The sequence below is a fragment of the Protopterus annectens genome, chromosome 10.part0 (assembly GCF_019279795.1).
Source record: "Protopterus annectens isolate FY-2018-M chromosome 10.part0, PAN1.0, whole genome shotgun sequence".
NCBI classification, from domain to species: Eukaryota; Metazoa; Chordata; order Ceratodontiformes; family Protopteridae; genus Protopterus; species Protopterus annectens.
In genome coordinates this window covers 448,006,793-448,027,847 of record NC_056744.1, presented here as the reverse complement: position 1 = coordinate 448,027,847, position 21,055 = coordinate 448,006,793, and positions in this window count along the sequence as shown.

The following is a 21,055-nucleotide window of genomic DNA, read 5'->3' as shown; positions in this document are numbered from 1 at the left end:
ATTCCTCATATTCTAGCATTCTGTTGTGCCATATGTACATATGCCCAGACTGCTACTGGTACAGTAGAGATGCTGTGTGCATATAGGTTTTGCTATGAATCTAGTTAGATGACTATGGAAAAAAAACTAATGTAAATGTTCCTTCTTTTATATAACAACATGACACTGTCTCTAAGTGGAAATTCACTGAGATGTGGGTTCAGAATGCTCTGTATGTGTTTTGGTAGTGTGCTGTAACTTCATTATCACTCAGAGAGTTCCTTCTAGGGTACATAGCATGCCACAACTTAGTATTGGAAAACACTGATATGTGGCTTGAGATGAAATGACTCCTTCTTCTCAAATTTCTGTATAGCCTTGAACTAATTTTACCTGGTGAGATTACCAGGTAAGCAAGATGTATGATACATTTTATTCACAGAGAAAGTGGTAGCAGCATGAAGTATATTAGAGTAGATGGGAAATAATAAATGCTCAGTAGTAAGATTTCAAAAAACATTGGACAAGCACTTTTGCCCAGTGATGAAGCGCAGAAGGGAAGGAATGTTGAAAGCTGGCAAAGTAAATTCTCTAGTGTGATAAGATAAATTCTGCAGTGGTAATTTTTTCTTTTTAAAAACAAAAAAAAAGAAAAACAAACAAGAAAGTACAGCTGCTCAGATAAGGCTGGTTATACTAAATAGACTTGAGTAAATGTAAAAATGAAGTAAACCAGTACCACCATACTCAATAGTAGAACACATTTATTAACTTAACACTTGTTTATACCACAAAATATTTTTAAGATTAGCAGATTTCTTATAACCAAAAGTTAATTGATCTGGAGTAATGTCTTTAACGCCAGGAATATATTACATCATAAACCAATATTTCTTCATAACGCCTTTATCTTTACGAGTTTTAGTGTCATAAGTGAGAACACATCTAAAATTTGCTGTAGTATTACATTTTATCATTAGATTGCTGTCTATGGTATTCTGATTGCTTAAAGGAATAGATTTTTCAGAAAAAAGGTCTTTAATTAGATTTTCACTATTCCTTTATATTTCTTTAACTAGTTTAACATCTTTTTCCTTTATATCCTCTTTGCATAAAATCTCTAACCATAACATCCAGTTGTTTATTCATATCTTCTTTTCTAGTATTAAGTCTTGTAACACATGTAAGCTGATTCTTAACTATATTATTGAATACTGCTTTTGTGGAGGTGTGTTTTTCTCATACCTCTCAACCTCTTAGAGCAAGAACTCTGGTCAAAGCCATACATAATGGGTGAACAAAGGCCAAAAAATAGGTATACTTTTTAAATACTGCTGTTATAAAGTTATAAAGTTGATATAATAACAGGTTTTGCATTAGTATGCATTTTCTGAAGGGTATGAAGTCTGAAATTCAATTGTCTGTCATTACTTTCTGACTTCAGAGTTCAATGATTTGCCAGTGATTTGCCAGAAAACCACAGTTTTATGATAAACAGATAAAAAATATGAGGCAAAAATCTGGACAGAGTGTGAAAATCTATACAGCTGAGAGGTATGGAACTTTTTTTTACCTGTTTTTTAAATAAAGTTGTTTCTATATTACAAGTAGTTCCTTTAAATAATCTAATATCTAAGAAGTCTATTTGTGTAAAATGAACAGTGTGTTTAAAATGAGAAAACATTAGTAGCTGAATTTAAATAAAGTAAAAAATCATTAAAAGATGAGAGAGAACCACTCCATATTAAAAACAAGTCATCCACAAAGCATCTGTAAAACAATGCATTCTTAAAAAAAAATCATGAAAATGTTTGCATTTTGATAGGTTTCTTTCTAATCTTGATTGCGTGCCATATTTTAAACTTTTTTCTTGGTTGTTGGTTTAAGTCTGAACATGATCCAAGTCTGAGCTAATAAACCAATCTAGCTCCCAAATGTTTGAATAAATAGACAATCACAGTTAAGTAAACACATGACATGCTTTGTCATTTTCATTCATTTCCTGATATCTGATATGTTGTTTCATTATGAGACATGCACAGACTAACATATATACACTTACAGCTTGTTCAGAAGACCACCAATTTAACAGAATGTGTTTAAGATATGGGAAGAAACCTGATCCCTCAGTAAAAACCCAAACAGAAACAGAGATGACATTCAGACTTCACACTGAAAGTACCCCAGTTGTGAAATGAACCAGAAAACTATTGTGAGGAAGCAATGGTAACTGTTGTACCACTAAGAATATCAATTTGCATTTTTATATTGTCCCATGATATAAACATAAATATAATAGATTAAATAAGAAGACTGAGAGTTGCTGCAGACATTCATTTGACAGTCACCACAGGTGATAGGAAAGTTGTATTACACAAGCAAAACATAAGCCACAAATATGCTAAATCAAGCACGAGTTGAACACAAATACAGGCCAGGATTCAGAAAGAACCCAGCTATGAGCATTAAGTGCTGTGGCCAAAAGGGGTCTTGAATGACATGATGGAAAACAGTGATTCAGAAACACCTTAGACATCATTATTCCCTCATTTGCATGCATTTGAATTGCTCAGTGATTACAAGTGCTGACAAGCACTTTGCTATTGTAATAAATGTTTGCTGCTGATGCATTGCTCTGGCACAGGCACCCCTGTCATTCACTCATATACACACACACACACACACACACACACACACACACACACACACACACACACACACACACACACACACACACACACACACACACACACACACACACACACACACACACACACACACACACTCGCTCGCTCACTCACTCACTCAAGAACATGTTTCCTAACCTGGCAACTGTCCCTGATCTTATAGAACATCCATGACTTTGCCTCTTATAACTGCTCTGTCCCTCCTCATGGACCTTTATGGTCAGCCAGTAATGCCAGGTGTTAGTGTTTCATACATCATATTGTTCAGACCATGCTGCATGCACAGAAAATCAGAGTTCTATTAACTACTGACATGACTAAGTGGAATATCTAACAGTCGCTGGTGCAAGTATTGCCTCCAAGCATGACAGGCTTTTCTTGCTAGTTGGTGGAGGTTTGAGATGTGGCAACCCCCTCCCCACATACTCACCATAGAACAGACACCCTCCCATCTGATCTCAGTCACAGACACAGTCACTCATTCACCCATATACTCATGTATGCAACTAACCTACATATGCTCTAACTAACCTCCATACAGTGGCTACCTAGGCAGACACTCACACACATGCTTTCACCTGATACCACTCATATCTCTGCATACAGTCATATATGCAAGCACCCACATACATACATGCACAAACCCCAAACCACTGCCTCTCTACGATACTCCCTGACACTTACTGGATCTCTCCCACTGGAAATAATGGGTAAATGTGAGGTTCTGGTTGTGTTACTTAACACACCTCTCTGGATTGATTTATCTAGCTAAGTGGTTCTATGAGTTGATTTCCTGTTAAGCACTTACCACAGACATTTCTGTGAAAGAGCACATGAATCATTATCATATCCCCCAGAATGCCTCATTTACATTTGTGTTAATCCAGGGTGACAGCCCATCTTGGTGATTATATAGACCACATAGAATCACTGTAGTACGGCTGACTCTAACTTGGAAAAGGTTACCACCAGCAGTAAAATGTCTGAGTTGAGGCTTACCATTGGTGGTAGCCTTTTCTGAATCCCAGGGATTGTTAACTACACTCATATAGTTATCTTAAACTGCAAGTGATTTTTTTACTTTTTAGATGTCATCTTTTGTGTGTGTGTACTTGTGTATTTCATACCTAAGTCACAAAAGATGGAACAAAATGGCTAATTCTGTACTCCCTAAAGCTTTTTGCTGTAGCCTTAGTAACATTCAAGTGCACCCTCTCTCTCACACACGCACACACACACACACACACACACACACACACACACACACACACACACACACACACACACACACACACACACACACACACACACACACACACACACACACACACACACACACACACACTCTCTTTCCTTGGAACTGGTGCCACATAACTAAGCAGTCATGATGCCTAACCAGTCTTATTAAGCTGCCATTCATTTGGGGGGTACTGCATTCCCTGTGTTAAGGTGACTGTCAGCTAAGCAGGTGCTGCTGCCTGCAGAAGTCCCATGCATGCTCATTCAGGCATGAGCATGCCTCATTAGATTACATGCAGGGTACAGCCATGCTAGACCAATAACTGGTATGATGTTCGCTCATACTCTTATAATCACCAACATTGCAGCAGGTCAAGCAGCCTCCTTCCCCATGTCATGCACAGGCTGGTGTCCCTCACCCGTCTGCTTCCCATTCTTGTCCTTTCAATTTGTCTGGATAATTAGCAGGGCTTTATCTGTCTATGCCACAGGGCCAGAGGGAGTTGCTAGGCTTTTCAGTACTGTGAGTAGCATTCCATAATGGCTGTGGGCCTTATGGTCCTATAATATTACCAGTTCCTTTTCTAGCCTCTAGCTCTCTATTGGCTCATTCTTTCCCTTCCATCACATCATCCTTTTCATTTTCTTTTTTGTTCACAACTGTTCACCATCCCCTTCTCTCTACCTGGGTCCATCATGCAGGCAACCATCAGAGTTTTTTGTTTAAACTATCTAGAGTTGTTCCTCTACCATCTGGCTGATGTTTGCACCACTGTGGTTTGCACTACAATGTCAGCATAATGACACTAGTATGCTTCTACTCACATTCCTATTCTGGCTACAATACATATGCATTGTTTGTCAGAGCAAAGTGTACACCTGGTTCTATTTCCTAATGCTCATTCCCAGACTTTCATAAAGTGGAGTACCTTCCCAGTGCCATGCAAACTGCATTACCAGTCTCTGTCTGAGATGGGCAGGTAGCAGCATTTTTTTCTACCACCCCCAGCCAGATCCATCAACACTAGGGCCAGTACTCAAACCCATGTCATCTGGACCACAGTCAGGGCTTCATCATCTGTACTGTGAAAGTATCTTTATTTGTGACTATTGAAATTAATAATTTATACAGTATTTTATCCATGTCCTTGTCATCAATAACCTCCCTTCTGTCCTATCCTCCTTCCTCCTGTCTGAACTGTACCTAAAAATTCTTTCCCTCCAACTTTACTCCCTTGGTTAGTTTCATCTGCACTCCAGTAATGGCCTTCTGAAACTGGTTTACTTTTTTCTTTCCTGTTCCTGGCCTTGACATGCTTGTCTTCCACTCTCCTGCTTCTTTCCACAATTCCCATGTATTTTCCTTATTCCCAACTACTGCTTTGCCTCCCTACTAAGCGACTTTGGTTTCTTCCTGAGTTTTATAGTCCTTTTAAGAAGACAACCATACATGTCTTTCAAAGGGTCCCCTTTACATTACCGAACCGACACTTCACCGACACGCAGAAGACAGAGACGAAACGACCGACAAGCAAGTTGATCGAAAAGGTGATTTGCTGACAGCCGAAAGACCGACAAGGGTAACGTGTGAGCGTGACTCGGTAAGTGTGCGATAGTGACGGAGTTAGGAGCGGTCAGGTAAGTGTGCGATATTGTGGGATTTTGGGTTAGGGTATGGGAAAGGTGAGTGTGTGGTAGTATCGGAGTTAGGGTTCGGGTAAGGTAAGTGTGTGATAGTGATGGACTGTAGTTTAGGGATGGGTTAAGTGAGTTAGGTTTAGAGTGCGGGTAGGGTGAGTGTGCGATAGTGATGGGCTTTATGTTTTAGGGTGGGTTAAGTGAGTTAGGGTAAGGGTGCAGGTAGGTTAAGTGTGCGATAGTGACAGTCTTTAGGTGTAGGGGTGGGTTAAGTGAGTTAGGGTTAGGTGGGTAGGGTAACTGTGCGGTAGTGTCGGACCTTAGGGTTAGGGTTTGGGTTAGGGTTAGTGGATATGTCATTGTGTGTCATGTGTAGTTTACGTTGTTTGTGTCGGTGTAATTGTGTTCGGTTTTGTGAGTTGTCGGTGTTGTGTGTTTTCGGTTATTTGGGGTCGGTGTTTTGTGTGTTGGTGAAGTGTCGGTTCGGTAATGTAAAGTAGACCCCTTTCAAAGTGGTCTAAGTCTTATCCATAGGTTGTTTGCCTCTTCATTTCTCCCTGTTGTCCTATTTCTTTCTGTTCTTTCATTGCTAGCTGCTTGTAGTTGTTTTCTTTTTTACTGAATTGCTGGGAATTCCATTGTTGTGTTTCACACTTTTAATAGGAAAACTGTAATTAGGCCTATGGCCAATATATTGCTAAAAATAAAGGAGTCTTTTTTGTTCACTGTAAATGTTGTACAATACTACTTCTCTTTCAAACTCTTTCTGCTTCAGCATGTGAAAGCTAAAATAAATATATAACTATAATATAATATTTATAAATATAATAATATAAATAATATAATATATATATTTTAAAAATAAAATATATATTTTATTTTGCAGAACAATACATTGTCTCCCAAAAGCATGTGGGAAAATGTGTTATGGTCTGATGAGACAGAGGTTGAACTTATTGGCCACAATTCCAAAGGGTACGTTTGACACAAAAACAACACTTTGCATCACCAAAAGAACACCATCCCTACGGTGAACCATGGTGGTGGCAATATCATGCTTTGGGGTTGCTTTTCTTCAGCTGGAACTGGGGCTTTAGTCAAGGTGGAGGGAATTATGAACAGTTTCAAATACCAGTCACATTTGGCCAAAACCTTCAGGCGTCTGCTAGAAAACTGAAAACAAAGAGGAATTTCACCTTTCAACATGGCAATGACTCCAAGAATACATCCAAATCAACAAAAGAATGGCTTCACCAGAAGAAAATTAAAGTTTAGAAAATCTGTGGGATGACCTGAAGAGGGCTGTGCACAAGAGATGCCATTCCAATCTGATAGATTTGGAGCGCTTTTCCAAGAAAGAGTGGGCAAATATTGCCAAGTCAAGATGTGCCATGCTGATAGACTCCTACCCAAGAAGACTGAATGCTATAATTAAATCAAAAGATGCTTCAACAAAGTATTAGTTTAACAGTGTGCACACACAACAAAGTATTAGTTTAAGGGTGTGCACTGCAACCAGCGTATTGTATGTTTTTTATTTTTTTATATTTTTTCCCCTAACAGATTTTATTATTTTTCAGTTGAATTGTACAGGTTATAGGTTACATTAAAGGTGGGAAAAGTTTTGAAATGATTTATTGTGGTCTCATTTTTTATATCACAAAAACCTGGCATTTTAACAGGTGTGTAAACTTTTTTATATCCACTGTATATATATATATATATATATATATATATATATATATATTATATAATATAATTATATATTATATAATTATATAATAATATAAAATAAATATATAAAAAATAAAAATACAAGTCATCCATTCCTGGTTATCACTCACACTGTACACATACCTTTTACTTATGTAGGACGATGCTCAGCATCCTCATCATTTTAATTGCACCAGCTATCTTCTGGAGTTATTTTAATTCTACCCTCCTCTGTGGTGTTTGTATGATAATTTAATAATGGGTCTATATTAAATCACAGAACACTTAAAAAAGCGAAAAGAGATTCATCGACCCTATGTAAGCGAAAGCTTACAATGTTGAAGTGTCAGAACAGCGATTTTTTTCCAAGGGAAAAAAATCGCTGTTCCAAAAAAAAATAAATAAAAATGAATTTAAACATTACATTAAGTGGGGGGCTTTGCCCCCCACACCTCCCTACTTAAATATACCAACTCTGAGACTGCACTACAGTTCCAAAAATGGCAAAGTACCAAAGCGGCCAGGGAAAGAATTTGCTTAACAGCCACTTCGATATTTTCCGTTTTCTGCCTATTAAGTTCGACCGAGAAGCAATCGAAAGAATGTGTCTTCGGTCTTCTAATATAGACCCTTTAATAACACAGAGACATGGTAAATACAGCTAATCTCCATGTTTTTTTTTAATTAAACTAAACATTCTAGAAAGAGAGTACACAACCTGACATGCAATTTCCTGTAACTAGCATTCAAAAATACATTTCCCATGTTTTACATCCATCTTTTTAAAAGAATATATATAGGTGTGAGTGCACATGTGGTGTAGTATGAGTGAACAACTGTGGCAGGATTAGCCACCTAACACTGCAAACATTGGCTCTAGATGATGGTCACTGTTTATGTAATACTCCAACCCCATGTGCAACAGTATGAAAAAGGTGGATGTTGATAGATAATAGACATTTCAAAAATTAAACTGTTGGTCCTTAGAATTATTTTTCACTATCAAACAATCCTTATATCTGCCTGTTTTCTTTGCTTCCATTATAATCACTCACGACACAAATGATTGAGTAGCAATTCCTTATTTGCAATTAGTTGACAACAAAGCTGATCTAAACTGTTTCCACACTAATCAAAGACAGTGTTTCTTCAAGAAAGTAGACCCTCCATCCATGAGGAGGCCTTTTTCCTCTCATCCCTCTTTACTTATATATATATATATATATATATATATATATATATATATATATATATATATATATATATATATACTAACTCAAGTTACATGACAGTGGACAAAGGAGAAAATCTCTAATACAGTACAGAGTGTTCCCATAGAAATAGAGATTCTGTAGTACAAATATTAACATGAAAAACTTTGAGGAATATTATTGTCAAGTAAATTTAAACATAAAGTTAGATCTGACCAAATTACCCTATATCAATGTTACATAAGCCCTTTTAAACGGTCTTCCATATCTAAAATATTTAATAATACTGTTTACACTGGGCATTGAATCTTCCTTTTAAAACAGTTTTTTGCTGCACTTATCAACAGGACTCACTTTTGGCAAAGGAATCCATGGTACTCCCTGCACTCCACTGTTCACCATTCTTCTAGGACCTCCCTCCAGTGTCTCCATTCCTCTCCTATCCTGGTCTCCCCACAACATACAGATTACATTTCTCTTGTTTTCCTCATACTTTGTGTTACTATTTTATCTTTTTTCCTGCAATTGACCAAGACTGAACTGTAATAACTGAGTGGAAAAGGACTGAATTATGTCAGGGGTCTGGGGGGGTCCACTAGGACCCCAATAGCCATGGGGCTCTAGGTGTTCTGGGGTGCATTTAGAGCTTTTTTGTACACTTTGATTCAAAGATTGCCTAAACAAAAGGTCTTTCCTCTTTCATACATTAAACTGTGGCCTCATTTGCCTGAGGTGGTGGTAGCTCAAGTAGATGTAAAAAATCCCACAGGAAAGAAATTCAATCTTTTTTTTTTCTTTTAAGGATGAAATAAGTTGTGTCCAATGTCCAATGCTGAAAGATAACAAAATGATAGTTACCAATAGTCTCAGAAGCATGTCTTTGAGCAGTTCTGGTTCTATACTAGTTTAAGGCTCATGGCAGAGGCTGACTCCTACTAAGCCTGCGTCAAAATCATTTTATACAACCAGGTGTTCGGGTACCACAAGGCATTCAGAAACTCTGAGGTTCTGGAAAGAATCTAGATGCTCTTCAATGCATTTTATGTTGGTGATAGCTTAGGTGGATATAAAAGATCCCACAGCACTTATTGAAATGAGTTGGAGAATTTCCCCAATGCCCTGGCTAAATATCTCCTAGTCAGCACAAATGCCACCTGAGGTCTCCCCTGAAAAGAGGCCACTAGCTTAATGGGAACATTCTGGTAAACAGAGCATAAATAAAATATAAAATGAATAAAAATACTTAACATAAATGCACAATAGTCCTGCAAAGTCAGAATAATAACTGTTTAAACTGAGCAAATGACAAAAATACTCGCTTACTTTTATCCATAGAGAGACCCTCTCTATCCAGTAGTTATACTTACTCTGTTGACTGTTTATAGCTCAGAGATCTGTGTGTGACAAAAAATGGCCACAATAAGGTATTCAGTTTTGTTTCACACAAATAGTAGCCAGAATATTCCAACTTGTTTCAGAAAAATTGCATTAGTCCTGCAAATCAGAATAATGAGCCAGTGACAACAAGGGTCAGTCATTCTCCCCCACAGATGGATCTCATACTTAGAAATCAAGCTACTTTGTTGTCTGGATGCATCTCTGATATCTGCTTATAATAGCATTTAAATAAATAAATACATGCAATAATTACCATAGAAATACATTTTAACTCATCTTCACACAGTTGCTATTCCAGCTCTACAAAGTCATCCTCTGACACTACCCATATCTGGTTGCCTGCCAACATTAAAAAAATTACCTTATGCTACCAGCAATTAAAATGTCTGCTTCTTTTCCTATCATGGCCATACCATCAATTTTACAGTTTTATTTTCAGTCTTCCTGCTCCATCCTACTTATGATATAGACAATGAACCAGGTAGATTTTGGACTTGGTATTTGGTAGGACAGAGCAGAAAGCCCACAGATTGAGTGGCTAGGTGTACAGCACCTCTCCCCTGAATGTGGCAGCTGTGTCTTCTTTGAACAGGGATGTTATGGGTAATTGATTATTATTATTATTATTATTATTATTATTATTATTATTATTAGCAGTAGTAGTAGTTTTCTAAAGGAAAGAAACACAGCATTTCTTTATTTTAAAATAAATAAGTAAATACTAATGATTTTGCTAGAAGCCTTTAAAATGGAACTGCTAAATGGTGGTCTATTGTTTTACTTCACTTCCACTTGTACTGCAGACATGGACAGAGTTTTATCCATTTCTGACATAACTGCATTTTCTGATGTAGATGTCATTGGCTAAGTAATAGGTAACCTTGAATATTCATCCACCAAAAATATATCCAGAAATGATTACGAACCCCAGACATCACTGCTAACTTCATGCCATGGGCCTTTTGGGAACTCTGACATCTATGTCTGCAGTGGTGCATGCTCATTCTTGGTGCAATTAAACTGGCATAGCATGGTAGTTTTGGGAACAATTTTTTTCATATGTTCATTTTGAGGGAACCATATTTTCTCCCTTATAAGTGTAATTAGACTGATTAGTCTGACACTTTTCAGCATGTAGCTTTCACTCTGAGACAATTAATTCACTCTTTGAGTTTTCTACTTACATTATACTGTTAGCATGTGGATCATCTTTGGCAACTTTATACCATTCATCAGCTGTATAGTACCGTCAGTCGCTCTAATATTCACTTTGTGGTCTTTTTTTGTTTATTCTAGAATTACCACTCTGAGGAATAGAGGTGTAGCTAGGTATTCTGTACCCGGTGATGTACCTTGCACCTTTCTCAACTTTAGGCTGAGGGATGCATAAAAAAGCTCCTCTCCTTAGACCTGAGAAACCAAGAAAACACCCTTCTCATCATAACTTTACACATGCAAGTGCTGAGCTGCTAAATCCCAAATGCAGCATATTGACATTTGGAGATGAATGCCCATCAACATTAACATCCGACTGGCATCTGCCAATCATGCCTCCCTGACAAATTGTGCCCAGGGTGGCTGCCTTCTTTGCCCCACTCTAGCTACACCTCTACTGTGAAATTGACATATTCTTTAGCTAGTCTATCATAGTTCGTCTCCTCACTTGTTGTGGTAAGTGCACACCTGAGGATATAATCTGCTATTTTGCCCTTGCCTTTCTTGTAAACCACATTAAACTTGTATGATATTAACCTCAAATAAATAGATGTCACAATGTTCACATGACCACAGATGGCTAAGGACTCTTTTGAATTTCAAGAATACCTTATCTCATCTTCTATGAGAGATCACCTGGCGTACTCTTCTGTGACCTTTCTGTTTTTGAATCAGTCCTGCACCTGTTTCAACAACACCCACTTCTGCTTTTAATACTTTCTCTTAATCATCATTAAAATAAGAAACGATCACTGTGAATGACCTTGGGCTCATTTTCAGAACATCTAAATATTTTTTATGAAAGCAGCATTTTATTTAAATCTTTGTTACAAGAGAAAAATATGTGTTTATATTTCAGTCTCAGTGTAAACATAGAAAATGCAAAAGTAAGAGAATAGAATAAAAATAACTGGTCCTGAGTCTTAGCTACCTAGTCATTTTGCTTCAAATTAAGCATAATTTGACTTCTTTACCGTTGCTAAAATTCTGGCTTTGCTTTACAATACTAAGACATTACTTAATAGAACAAAATACTCATCTGCTTTTTTAATGTTGCATATTTAATATCACTCCCACCAATACTGATAGCACAAACTCTCCATCATAAGACATCTAGTTTGGTCCATTGAAAAATCAACATAACCTTTTCAGTGCAAATCTTCAAAAATTCGCTATCTCCTCTATCCTGTCTGTTACAGCTATTATTCATATTTTTCAAATCTGAAACTGTGTGTGCCCCTCATAGCTTTTCTTAAATGTAGTAGTTTAAAAATACACCAATTAAATTTTAAACAAACCCATCATGTAAGAATGAGGGTTAACTTAACAATATTTAGTCATACAATCTAACACAAAAACCACTAATACCCAGTGAACAGACCAGCTAGGATAACTCCAGTGAAGGGTTCTCATCTGATTTTCTCAATTCTTTGCAAACCTTTTATTCATAGAATGAAAAGACAATACTATTACATATATTTACATATTTTGAAAGTGCTTCTGACAACTTCACTTTGCTAAACACGGGTCTATATTATGAGAGCGAAAATACTATTAAGCAAATACTAAAACCCCGACACCTATTGCGTGAACCGCCAATATCCCGAACGCACTAAACCGCAAAATTTTAAATGTCGAACTGTCATACTCGGCCAACCCCACCACCCTCTACATATTTCCTACTCAAACAAAATAAATAAAGCGCATACATACACTAACCAAACCCTACTTCTAACCCTAAAGTAAAGCACAAACACCCTACTTCTAACCCTACACTAAACCCCACTTACACAACTATCTATGCACTATCCTTAACCCCTCCCTAACCCTTAGGTCCGTAACTACTGCACACTTCCCCTACATAGATATATCCAAACAAAATAAATATTCCACATACATACATTTAACAAAACCCTACTTCTAACCCTACACTAAACCCCACATACACAACTATCTATGCACTATCCTTAACCCCAAGGTCCATAACTACTGCACACTTCCCATACGAAAATATACACAAACAAAATAAATAATCCACATACATACATTTAACAAAACCCTACTTCTAACCCTACACTAAATCTACCATACATAACCTGTCTATGCACTTATCTTAACCCGCACCCTAACCCTAAAGTCCGTAACTATCCAACACTTACCTTATACAGCTATTCCACAGACGGGCCAACCATGGTAATTCGACATTTCCGAAATTGCTGTTTTGGATGTTCGCTATAAGTCCATTTCGTGCAATACGTGTTGACGTTTATGTATTCACATAAACGGAGTTTCACTCAGCTAATATAGACCCACCAAACACTTATAGTCTAGGCAGACATTCTGTTATCTGGTAATAGCTTAATTCATAAATACTAAATACTAGAGTTCTAATTTCCCGTAATGCATGATCCCTTGAAAGTCTCTTCATTGAGCTTCCATGTCTACATAAAATTACTAGTTATTGCTACTTGTTTAGATGACTGCATTTTAGAGTACTTTTAATCCTCCATTCAACCCACTGCTGCATGTGTTCCAAAAAAATCTGTGAACTGAATATAAAACATATGGAACACAGAAATTGTCGAATTATACCTAATCTGTGTAGAAAAGAGGAAGAAGCCTTACATAATACCAAAATGACTGGCCTAAGATTCATGGGCCTGATAAAGACAGGGCCTTGTCATCATGGAACATAAAGAATATTCCAGGAGAATTAAGTAAATGTTAAACAACAGTCTTTACAATGAAGTATCCAGAAATGAATTAAATCAAGCAAACAGGAGGCTCACTTCCCTTTTAAATGATATGTTTATAGAAGGAAGAATTAACAGTGAAGAATTTAACTACCTTAACAATAGCTCTCATGTGATGCTTACAATTTTTGGGATTCCCAAACTTTACAAGGACCTTAATAACCCTCTTATGCGTCTAATTGTGGACAGTCAGGGATTTATCACCTAGGCATGTGCTAAGCTTGTGGATGTGAATTATAAGACTTACTCAAGACTGAACCAGAAATCTGCAAAGACTCCTGGGAGTTCTTAAAAACATCAGTAACACCACATATGTTGTTACTATTGACGTGGTTGATTTATACACAATGATATCACATGAGGTGGGATTGAATGGATTCCGTGAGTTTCTTGAGAACAAAGGCTTGAATAATGATCAGACTAGTCTCTTGGAAGATTTGTTGGAAATTTTCCTTACCAACAATTATATTTTTTTTACAAGGGACAATTGTATCATGAAAACTAAGGTATGGCCATGGGAGCAAATTGTGGCTCCGTTTATGCCAATATTGTAATGGCTAATTGGAAACAAACCTTTATGTTTAATGGCTCCTTTTATAAGTCTGTGAGATTTTACACCAGATACCTGGATGATTTGTTCATCATCTGGCAGGATACTGAGGAGAAGCTGATGGAATTTATGAACTACAACTCAAGCACTGAATTTTTGAAATTGACAATAAACAAGGATAAGATCAATATTTCTTATCTGGATTTTTTTTTTGTCGAAGGACTTGAATAATGGCAGTTATGTTTTAAGGATTTATCAAAAGAAAACTTACTCCAACTCCTTCCTACATTTTTCGAGTGTCCATCCCTTTGTTCAAAAGAAATCAGTAGTAAAGGGGCAATTTGTGATGGCCACAAGAATGGTCACCCTGGAACAACACTTCTGGGAAGAGTATGCTACTTTGGAAGACATGTTTTTGCCAAGGGGTTACCCAAAAGAGTTTTTAACTAATATTAAGTGGTGATGAAAAGGAAAAGGAATTACTACATCCTGATACTCAGTAGCAATGATGCTGTTATCACTCAAACTGGCGAAGAAGACAACAATGGAACTGGCGATCTGGAAAGTGCCTTTATTACTGGCTTTAACCAAGACTACCAGACCATACGATGGATACTTAAGAAGAATTGGGATTTATGTAAAGAAAACAGGGAACTTCTGCTACTACTTCCAGAATGCCCTTTGGTGGTTTTCAGAAGAGGGAAGAACTTAAAGAAGATGCTGGAAGATACAATACTTAATTAAAATGTAACCAGTAATGTCTGAAGAATGACCAAATGTGGGAGATGCTCTTTCTGTAAGTGGATCAATGTGGGTGACTTTTTGGATAAAAAAACAACATGTTCAGGTTAGAGGAAAATATGACTGTAACAACAAAGATCTGGCTTACACTGCTCCTTATCAGGTCTGTCCATCATTTTATATTGGAAAGACTGAATATGTCTTAAGAGAAAGGATGTATGAACATCTATATGATATTGGCAGGATACCACCTTAGCCATTACAATATTGGCACTCAATAGCAATGGTGCTGTTATGACTGAAACTGGCTCGAAGCACTCCTAAAAATGGAGAACATCGACATTTGTGCTGTAACAGAGAACTGGTTTAAGGTAGCAGAAAGCACCCCTGCACTACCAGGCTATAACTCATTCCACACCTTTAGGTCACAGAACTTGGACCGAAGCTCCAAAGGTGGCGGTGATTCCATATTCATAAAGGATGTGCACACCTCCAGACTAGTAGCCCAACATAATGCATCAGAGATACTTCAGGTGCAGCTAACATTGGGTAAGACAGCGATTCAGGTTGTAGCCTGTTATAGGTACCCAACCATGTCCCAAAACACTCACTCCATGTTCCTAAGCATCTTGGAGAATATTAGGGTCCAACCTAACACACTCATACTGGGAGACTTCAACTACCCCTCTATTAACCGGGAAAACTACTCATGCACCAATACACTTGCCCAACGTTTCCTGGAATTCATTCTGGACCAGCTCATTCTTACCCTCACTAGAGGTAGCAAAATCTTTGACCTGATCATTACTAACATGGGCAACCATTGCTCTACACCAATAGTCAAGTCCTCTCTGGTTAGATCAGACCACAAACTAATCACCTTGGAAGTCTACATCCCTACCACCCCCCCCCCCAAAGTTAACCACCATGAAAAACGTCTCCAAAGCTAACTTTGGGCTCCTAAGAACAGAGGTGGCTAACTTCACAACACCGATGCAAATGGAGAATAGTTGCATGACTGCCAAATCATACACCAATGCACTGTATGAACATGTAAACAAATGCACGGATCTTGCCATACCCAATAGATCCAAGACTCTCTCCTCCAAAAAAAGGAAGCCAATCTTGTGGTCCCCTGCCATAAACAAACTCTACAACAGAAGGAGGAAACTGATGCGGAATAAGGTGAAGTCCCAAGATTAGAAAAACTCCCTTATCAGCCTCAACAAAAAGTTGAGATCTCTCATCAAATCCTCTAAAGCTAGCTATGAAAACAGTATTGCAGTAGATAGTAAAGACAACCACAAGGCCTTCTATAGTTATGTAAAGAACCTCCATGGTAATGCCCAGATTTGCTCTGAACTACTGCACAATGGTACCTCCTATACCAAGCCAACAGATTCAGTGCCAACTTTACCCCCCCAAAGGACCATTCACAATACCAGTAGATTGCCAGGCACCCAGTATTACTACTGCACATGTTAAAACAGCACTGTCCAAGGCCAAGAATACAGCTTCTATGGGACCTGACAATATTCCTGGCTGTGTTCTACATGAACTACAGAGTGAACTGGAACCTCACCTGTGTGTCCTGTTCAATCACAGCCTCACCTCAGGCTTTGTCCCTACCGAATGGTGCACTGCTATAGTCATCCCTCTCCACAAAGGAGGAGTGGCTACAGATCCTGGGAACTATCGCCTCATTAGCCTGACAAGTCTGATATGCAAAGCTATGGAATGCATCATCATGGACCTAATAAACAAGTATATAGGGAATCTCCTAACTCTGGATCCTACACAGTCTGGTTTTGTGAAGGATAGATCATGCCTGCTTAACTTGTTCAACTTCTTTGAGTCAGTCATGAGAGCTGTAGATGAAGGCAAGGTGGTTCATACAGCCTACCTTGATCTGGCCAAGGCCTTTGATACCATTCCCCACTCAGGAATTATAGAAAAACTCACTAAGCTAGGCATCAACCCCTATATCACTAGGTGGATTGAAAACTGTCTCTCAGATAGGACCCACAGTGTGAAAGTAGCTGACTCCAAGTCAGAATGCCGACCAGTCATGAGTGGAGTCCCACAGGGATCGGTCCTGGGTCCTCTCCTGTTTGGTATCTACTTCTCAGAAGTCCAGTCCAACATGAAGGGACTCTGGCTGACAAAGTTTGCAGACGATTGCAAGTTGGGAGCCATTATTAACTCTCCAAGTGATGCTGACATCCTACAGAAAGTACTCACTGAGACCAATGACTGGTGTCAGAACCATGGCCTTAATCTCAATGCCAAAAAATGTGCCATCATCCCGTTTGGGAAAAACCCATTTCCCATGAACTACCACATCTATGGTAGTCCACTGAACACAGAAGGTGTTATAAAAGATATGGGAACACAGGTTGACAGCAACTTCTCTTTTGACCACCACACTGCCACTGTGGTCAGAAAGTCCTTTTATGTGGCACATCTCATTACTAAGGGTTTTGCATCCAGGAAGAAGGAGATCATTGTCTCCCTCTACTCTTCCCTCATTAGGCCAATCATTGCCATTTGGCATTTACCTCACTAGACACCTGCAACAACTGGAGAGGCCACAAAAGTACCTCACAAAGAGGATCCTAGGCCTGAAACACTTGTCCTATATGGACAGACTCAAACAATTCCAACTATTCTGTCTCATATCGCCTGCCTAGAGGTGATCTCTGCTTGACTTACAAAGCCATTTCTGACCCAGCTCTTTTAGAAATGCTACATCTAAGGAAATCCCAATCCCTCCGCACCACACACTCCAGAGACCTCAACCTCATTACCACAATCAACAGAACATGCTGGAGGGACAGGTTTGTAACCCAGAGACTGCCCATACTATGGAATAGACTTCCCATACATGTCAAACAGAGCACCTCACTGGACCTCTTCAAGAGAAATCTTGATGAGTGGATGGGAATTAGAAAATTCACCCCGGGGATCACTCCAGTGTCTTTACTTGACAGGGGCACTGAAATCTAAGCCTAGTACACACCTATGAACTTATATATGAAAAGGTAAAATAATGAACGCCCTGGCTAAACATGTAACAGAATTCCGTGGCCATTATTTTTATTTTGCAGTTGTCGAGCAGATCCACCAAGGGGCTAGAGGAGGCCCGTGGCACTTATTTCTAGAAAGAAGTGATGTATTTTGCATCTGGTGTTTCAAGTTGATGTTTGGCCAGACTTTAATGAATGTATTTCCATTTTCCATTGATTGGCTGCTGAGGAGTAATGTCTTTCACAAATTCTTGGTCCTACTTCCTTGGATTTATCTGATGAAGTTTTGTGGTGAAACAAAATGAAAGCGCTTATCTTATTTTAAACAATTTTTATTAAATAGGTTTTTAACAGTCCTGTCTACTATATAACATTTTTTGGAGATTTGCATCTTGTTGTTCTGAACAGACCAGGGTTTGTAAGCCTTTGAGTTTTTGTGGCTTTTACTTCAGTTTGTGGTTTTGTTCCTTTTTTAGCTTGTGAGCCTCTCAGCTATCAAATAATGTATGCACTGAGGGTATGGTCAGTTTCAAAATAATCTAAATCCTGCTGCATAACCTCTCTTCACTTTAGCCATGCTAAGCTAAATGAATGTTGAGATAAAATTCTCTAACATTGCATTTATTTCCAGTTATTTTATCTTTTAAAATCCCAGTAATAAAACATTTTGCCTCATTACTAGGGAATCCAGACATGGTTTTGGAATTATTGATGCAAATATGAACAATCAATATTTGACGCCTAGAGGTGTCAGTAGGAGTTAACTGCAGATGCACCTGGCGGTGTCACTCATGCAATGAGTTAAAAGGAATACCCTGGAAATCAGACATAAAATAGGATTCACAAATTGTCATATGAGAAATCAGGATCTTTTAAACACTAAGAGTAGAAGATTGTTTTTATGAATTAGATTAATTAAGCGATTATATGACATAGCTTTGTTTTAGCAGGCAAAAGTTATTTTTATATATTTCATAAAATTCTAATACTTTAGTTTATTGAAATTAATGGTGTCAAAGATTGTGGAGACTGGGATCCATATGATATTAAGCCACATATTCTAATGCAGCTTTGAAGTAATGATGCATTTCAGAGGCTGATTGAAATAAAAAAAAAATAAAATAAAAAGCTTAGTTAAATTATATACAAGTACACAGTGGATCTCTTGGAATGAGATTTCATTGCTTAGTTTTTCAGCTTACATTCTGAAATACCTGAATTAGTAAAAGCATTCCCCGAATGGAGATCAACATGGAAATTACAGTTCAAATACTAACAGAATGACTGTGCACCTATTATTTTTTCCATGCCAGGGTGGTGCAGCGGTTAGTGTTGTCGCCTCACAGCAAGAGGTTCTCCAGTTTGATCCTCGGCTGGGGTGCCTTCTGTGTGGAGTCTGCATGTCCTCCCTGTGGTTGCTTGGGTTTCCTCCAGGTGCTCCAATTTCCTCCCACATCCCAAAGACATGCTGTAGGTAGGTTGGACGCACTCTAAATTGGCCCTAGGTGTGCGTGTGTGTGCCTTCCGTAGAAGGTTGGGTGCTGGGCTGGCAACTCGACACCATAAAAACTCTACTGCCAATCATGAGCATTCAGGTGATTCGCTGTGGTGACCCCTAACTGGGAAAAAGCCAAAAGATGAAGACTAGGGAATCCAGACAACCATATGTGTGTATATATATATATATATATATATATATGGGTCCCCTACTATTTACCGAAACGCCGATTCGCCGACACGCGGAAGAGGAACGCGAAAGGACCGACAACGCAGTTGACCGACACGCTGGAATCCCGACAGCCGGAAGACCGACAAGGGGAATGTGTAAGCGCGACCTGGTAAGTATGCGATAGTGAGGGATTTAGGAGTAGGGAGCGGACAGGTAAGTGTGCAATAGTGAGGGATGTAGGGTTAGGGTGTGTGATAGGTGAGTGTGCGGTAGTGTCAGAGCTTGGGGTTAGGGGTGGGTAAGTGAGTTAGGGTTAGGGTGCAGGTAGGGAGAGTGTGCGGTAGTGTCGGAGCTTGGGGTATGGGTGGGTAAGTGAGTTAGGGTTAGGGTGCAGGTAGGGAGAGTGTGCGGTAGTGTCGGACCTTAGGGTTAGGGTTTGGGTTAGGGCTAGTGGATATGTCCTGTAGTGTACTGTGTTGTTTACGTGTAGTGTGTCGGTGTTATGGTGTTCGGTGTTTTGCGTTGTCGGTACTTTTTGTTGTCGGTCGTTTGGTGTCGGTGATTTATGTGTCGTGAATCGGCTGTAAATAGTAGGGGACCCATATATATATATATATATATATATATATATATATATATATATATATATATATATATATATATATATATATATATGGATCCCCTTCACTACACCTACACGCCACAAAGCCAACACCAAAAGACCAACAACACACAATACCGACAACGCACAAAATGAACACCATAACACCAACACCCAAAACACCGACACACAAAACGTAAACTACACATTACACACAACTATACATGCACTAACCTTAACCCAAACCCTAACCCTTAGGTCCGACACAACCGCACACTTACCCTACCCGCACCCTAACCCTAACTCACTTAACCCACCCCTAAACCTACAGTCCGTCACTATCGCACACATACCCTACCTGCACCCTAACCCTAACTCACTTAACCCACCCTTAAACATATAGTCCGTCACTATCGCACACTCATCCTACCCGCACCCTAACCTTAACTCACTTAACCCGCCCCTAAAACTACAGTCCCTCACTATCGCACACTTACCTGTCCGCTCTCTAACACTAATCCCCCACTCTATTGCACACTTACCGAGTCACGCTCACACCTTGCCCATGTCGGTGTTTCGTTCTTCGGGATCTCACCTTGTCGATCATCTGCGTTGTCGGTCTTCTCGTCTCCTTC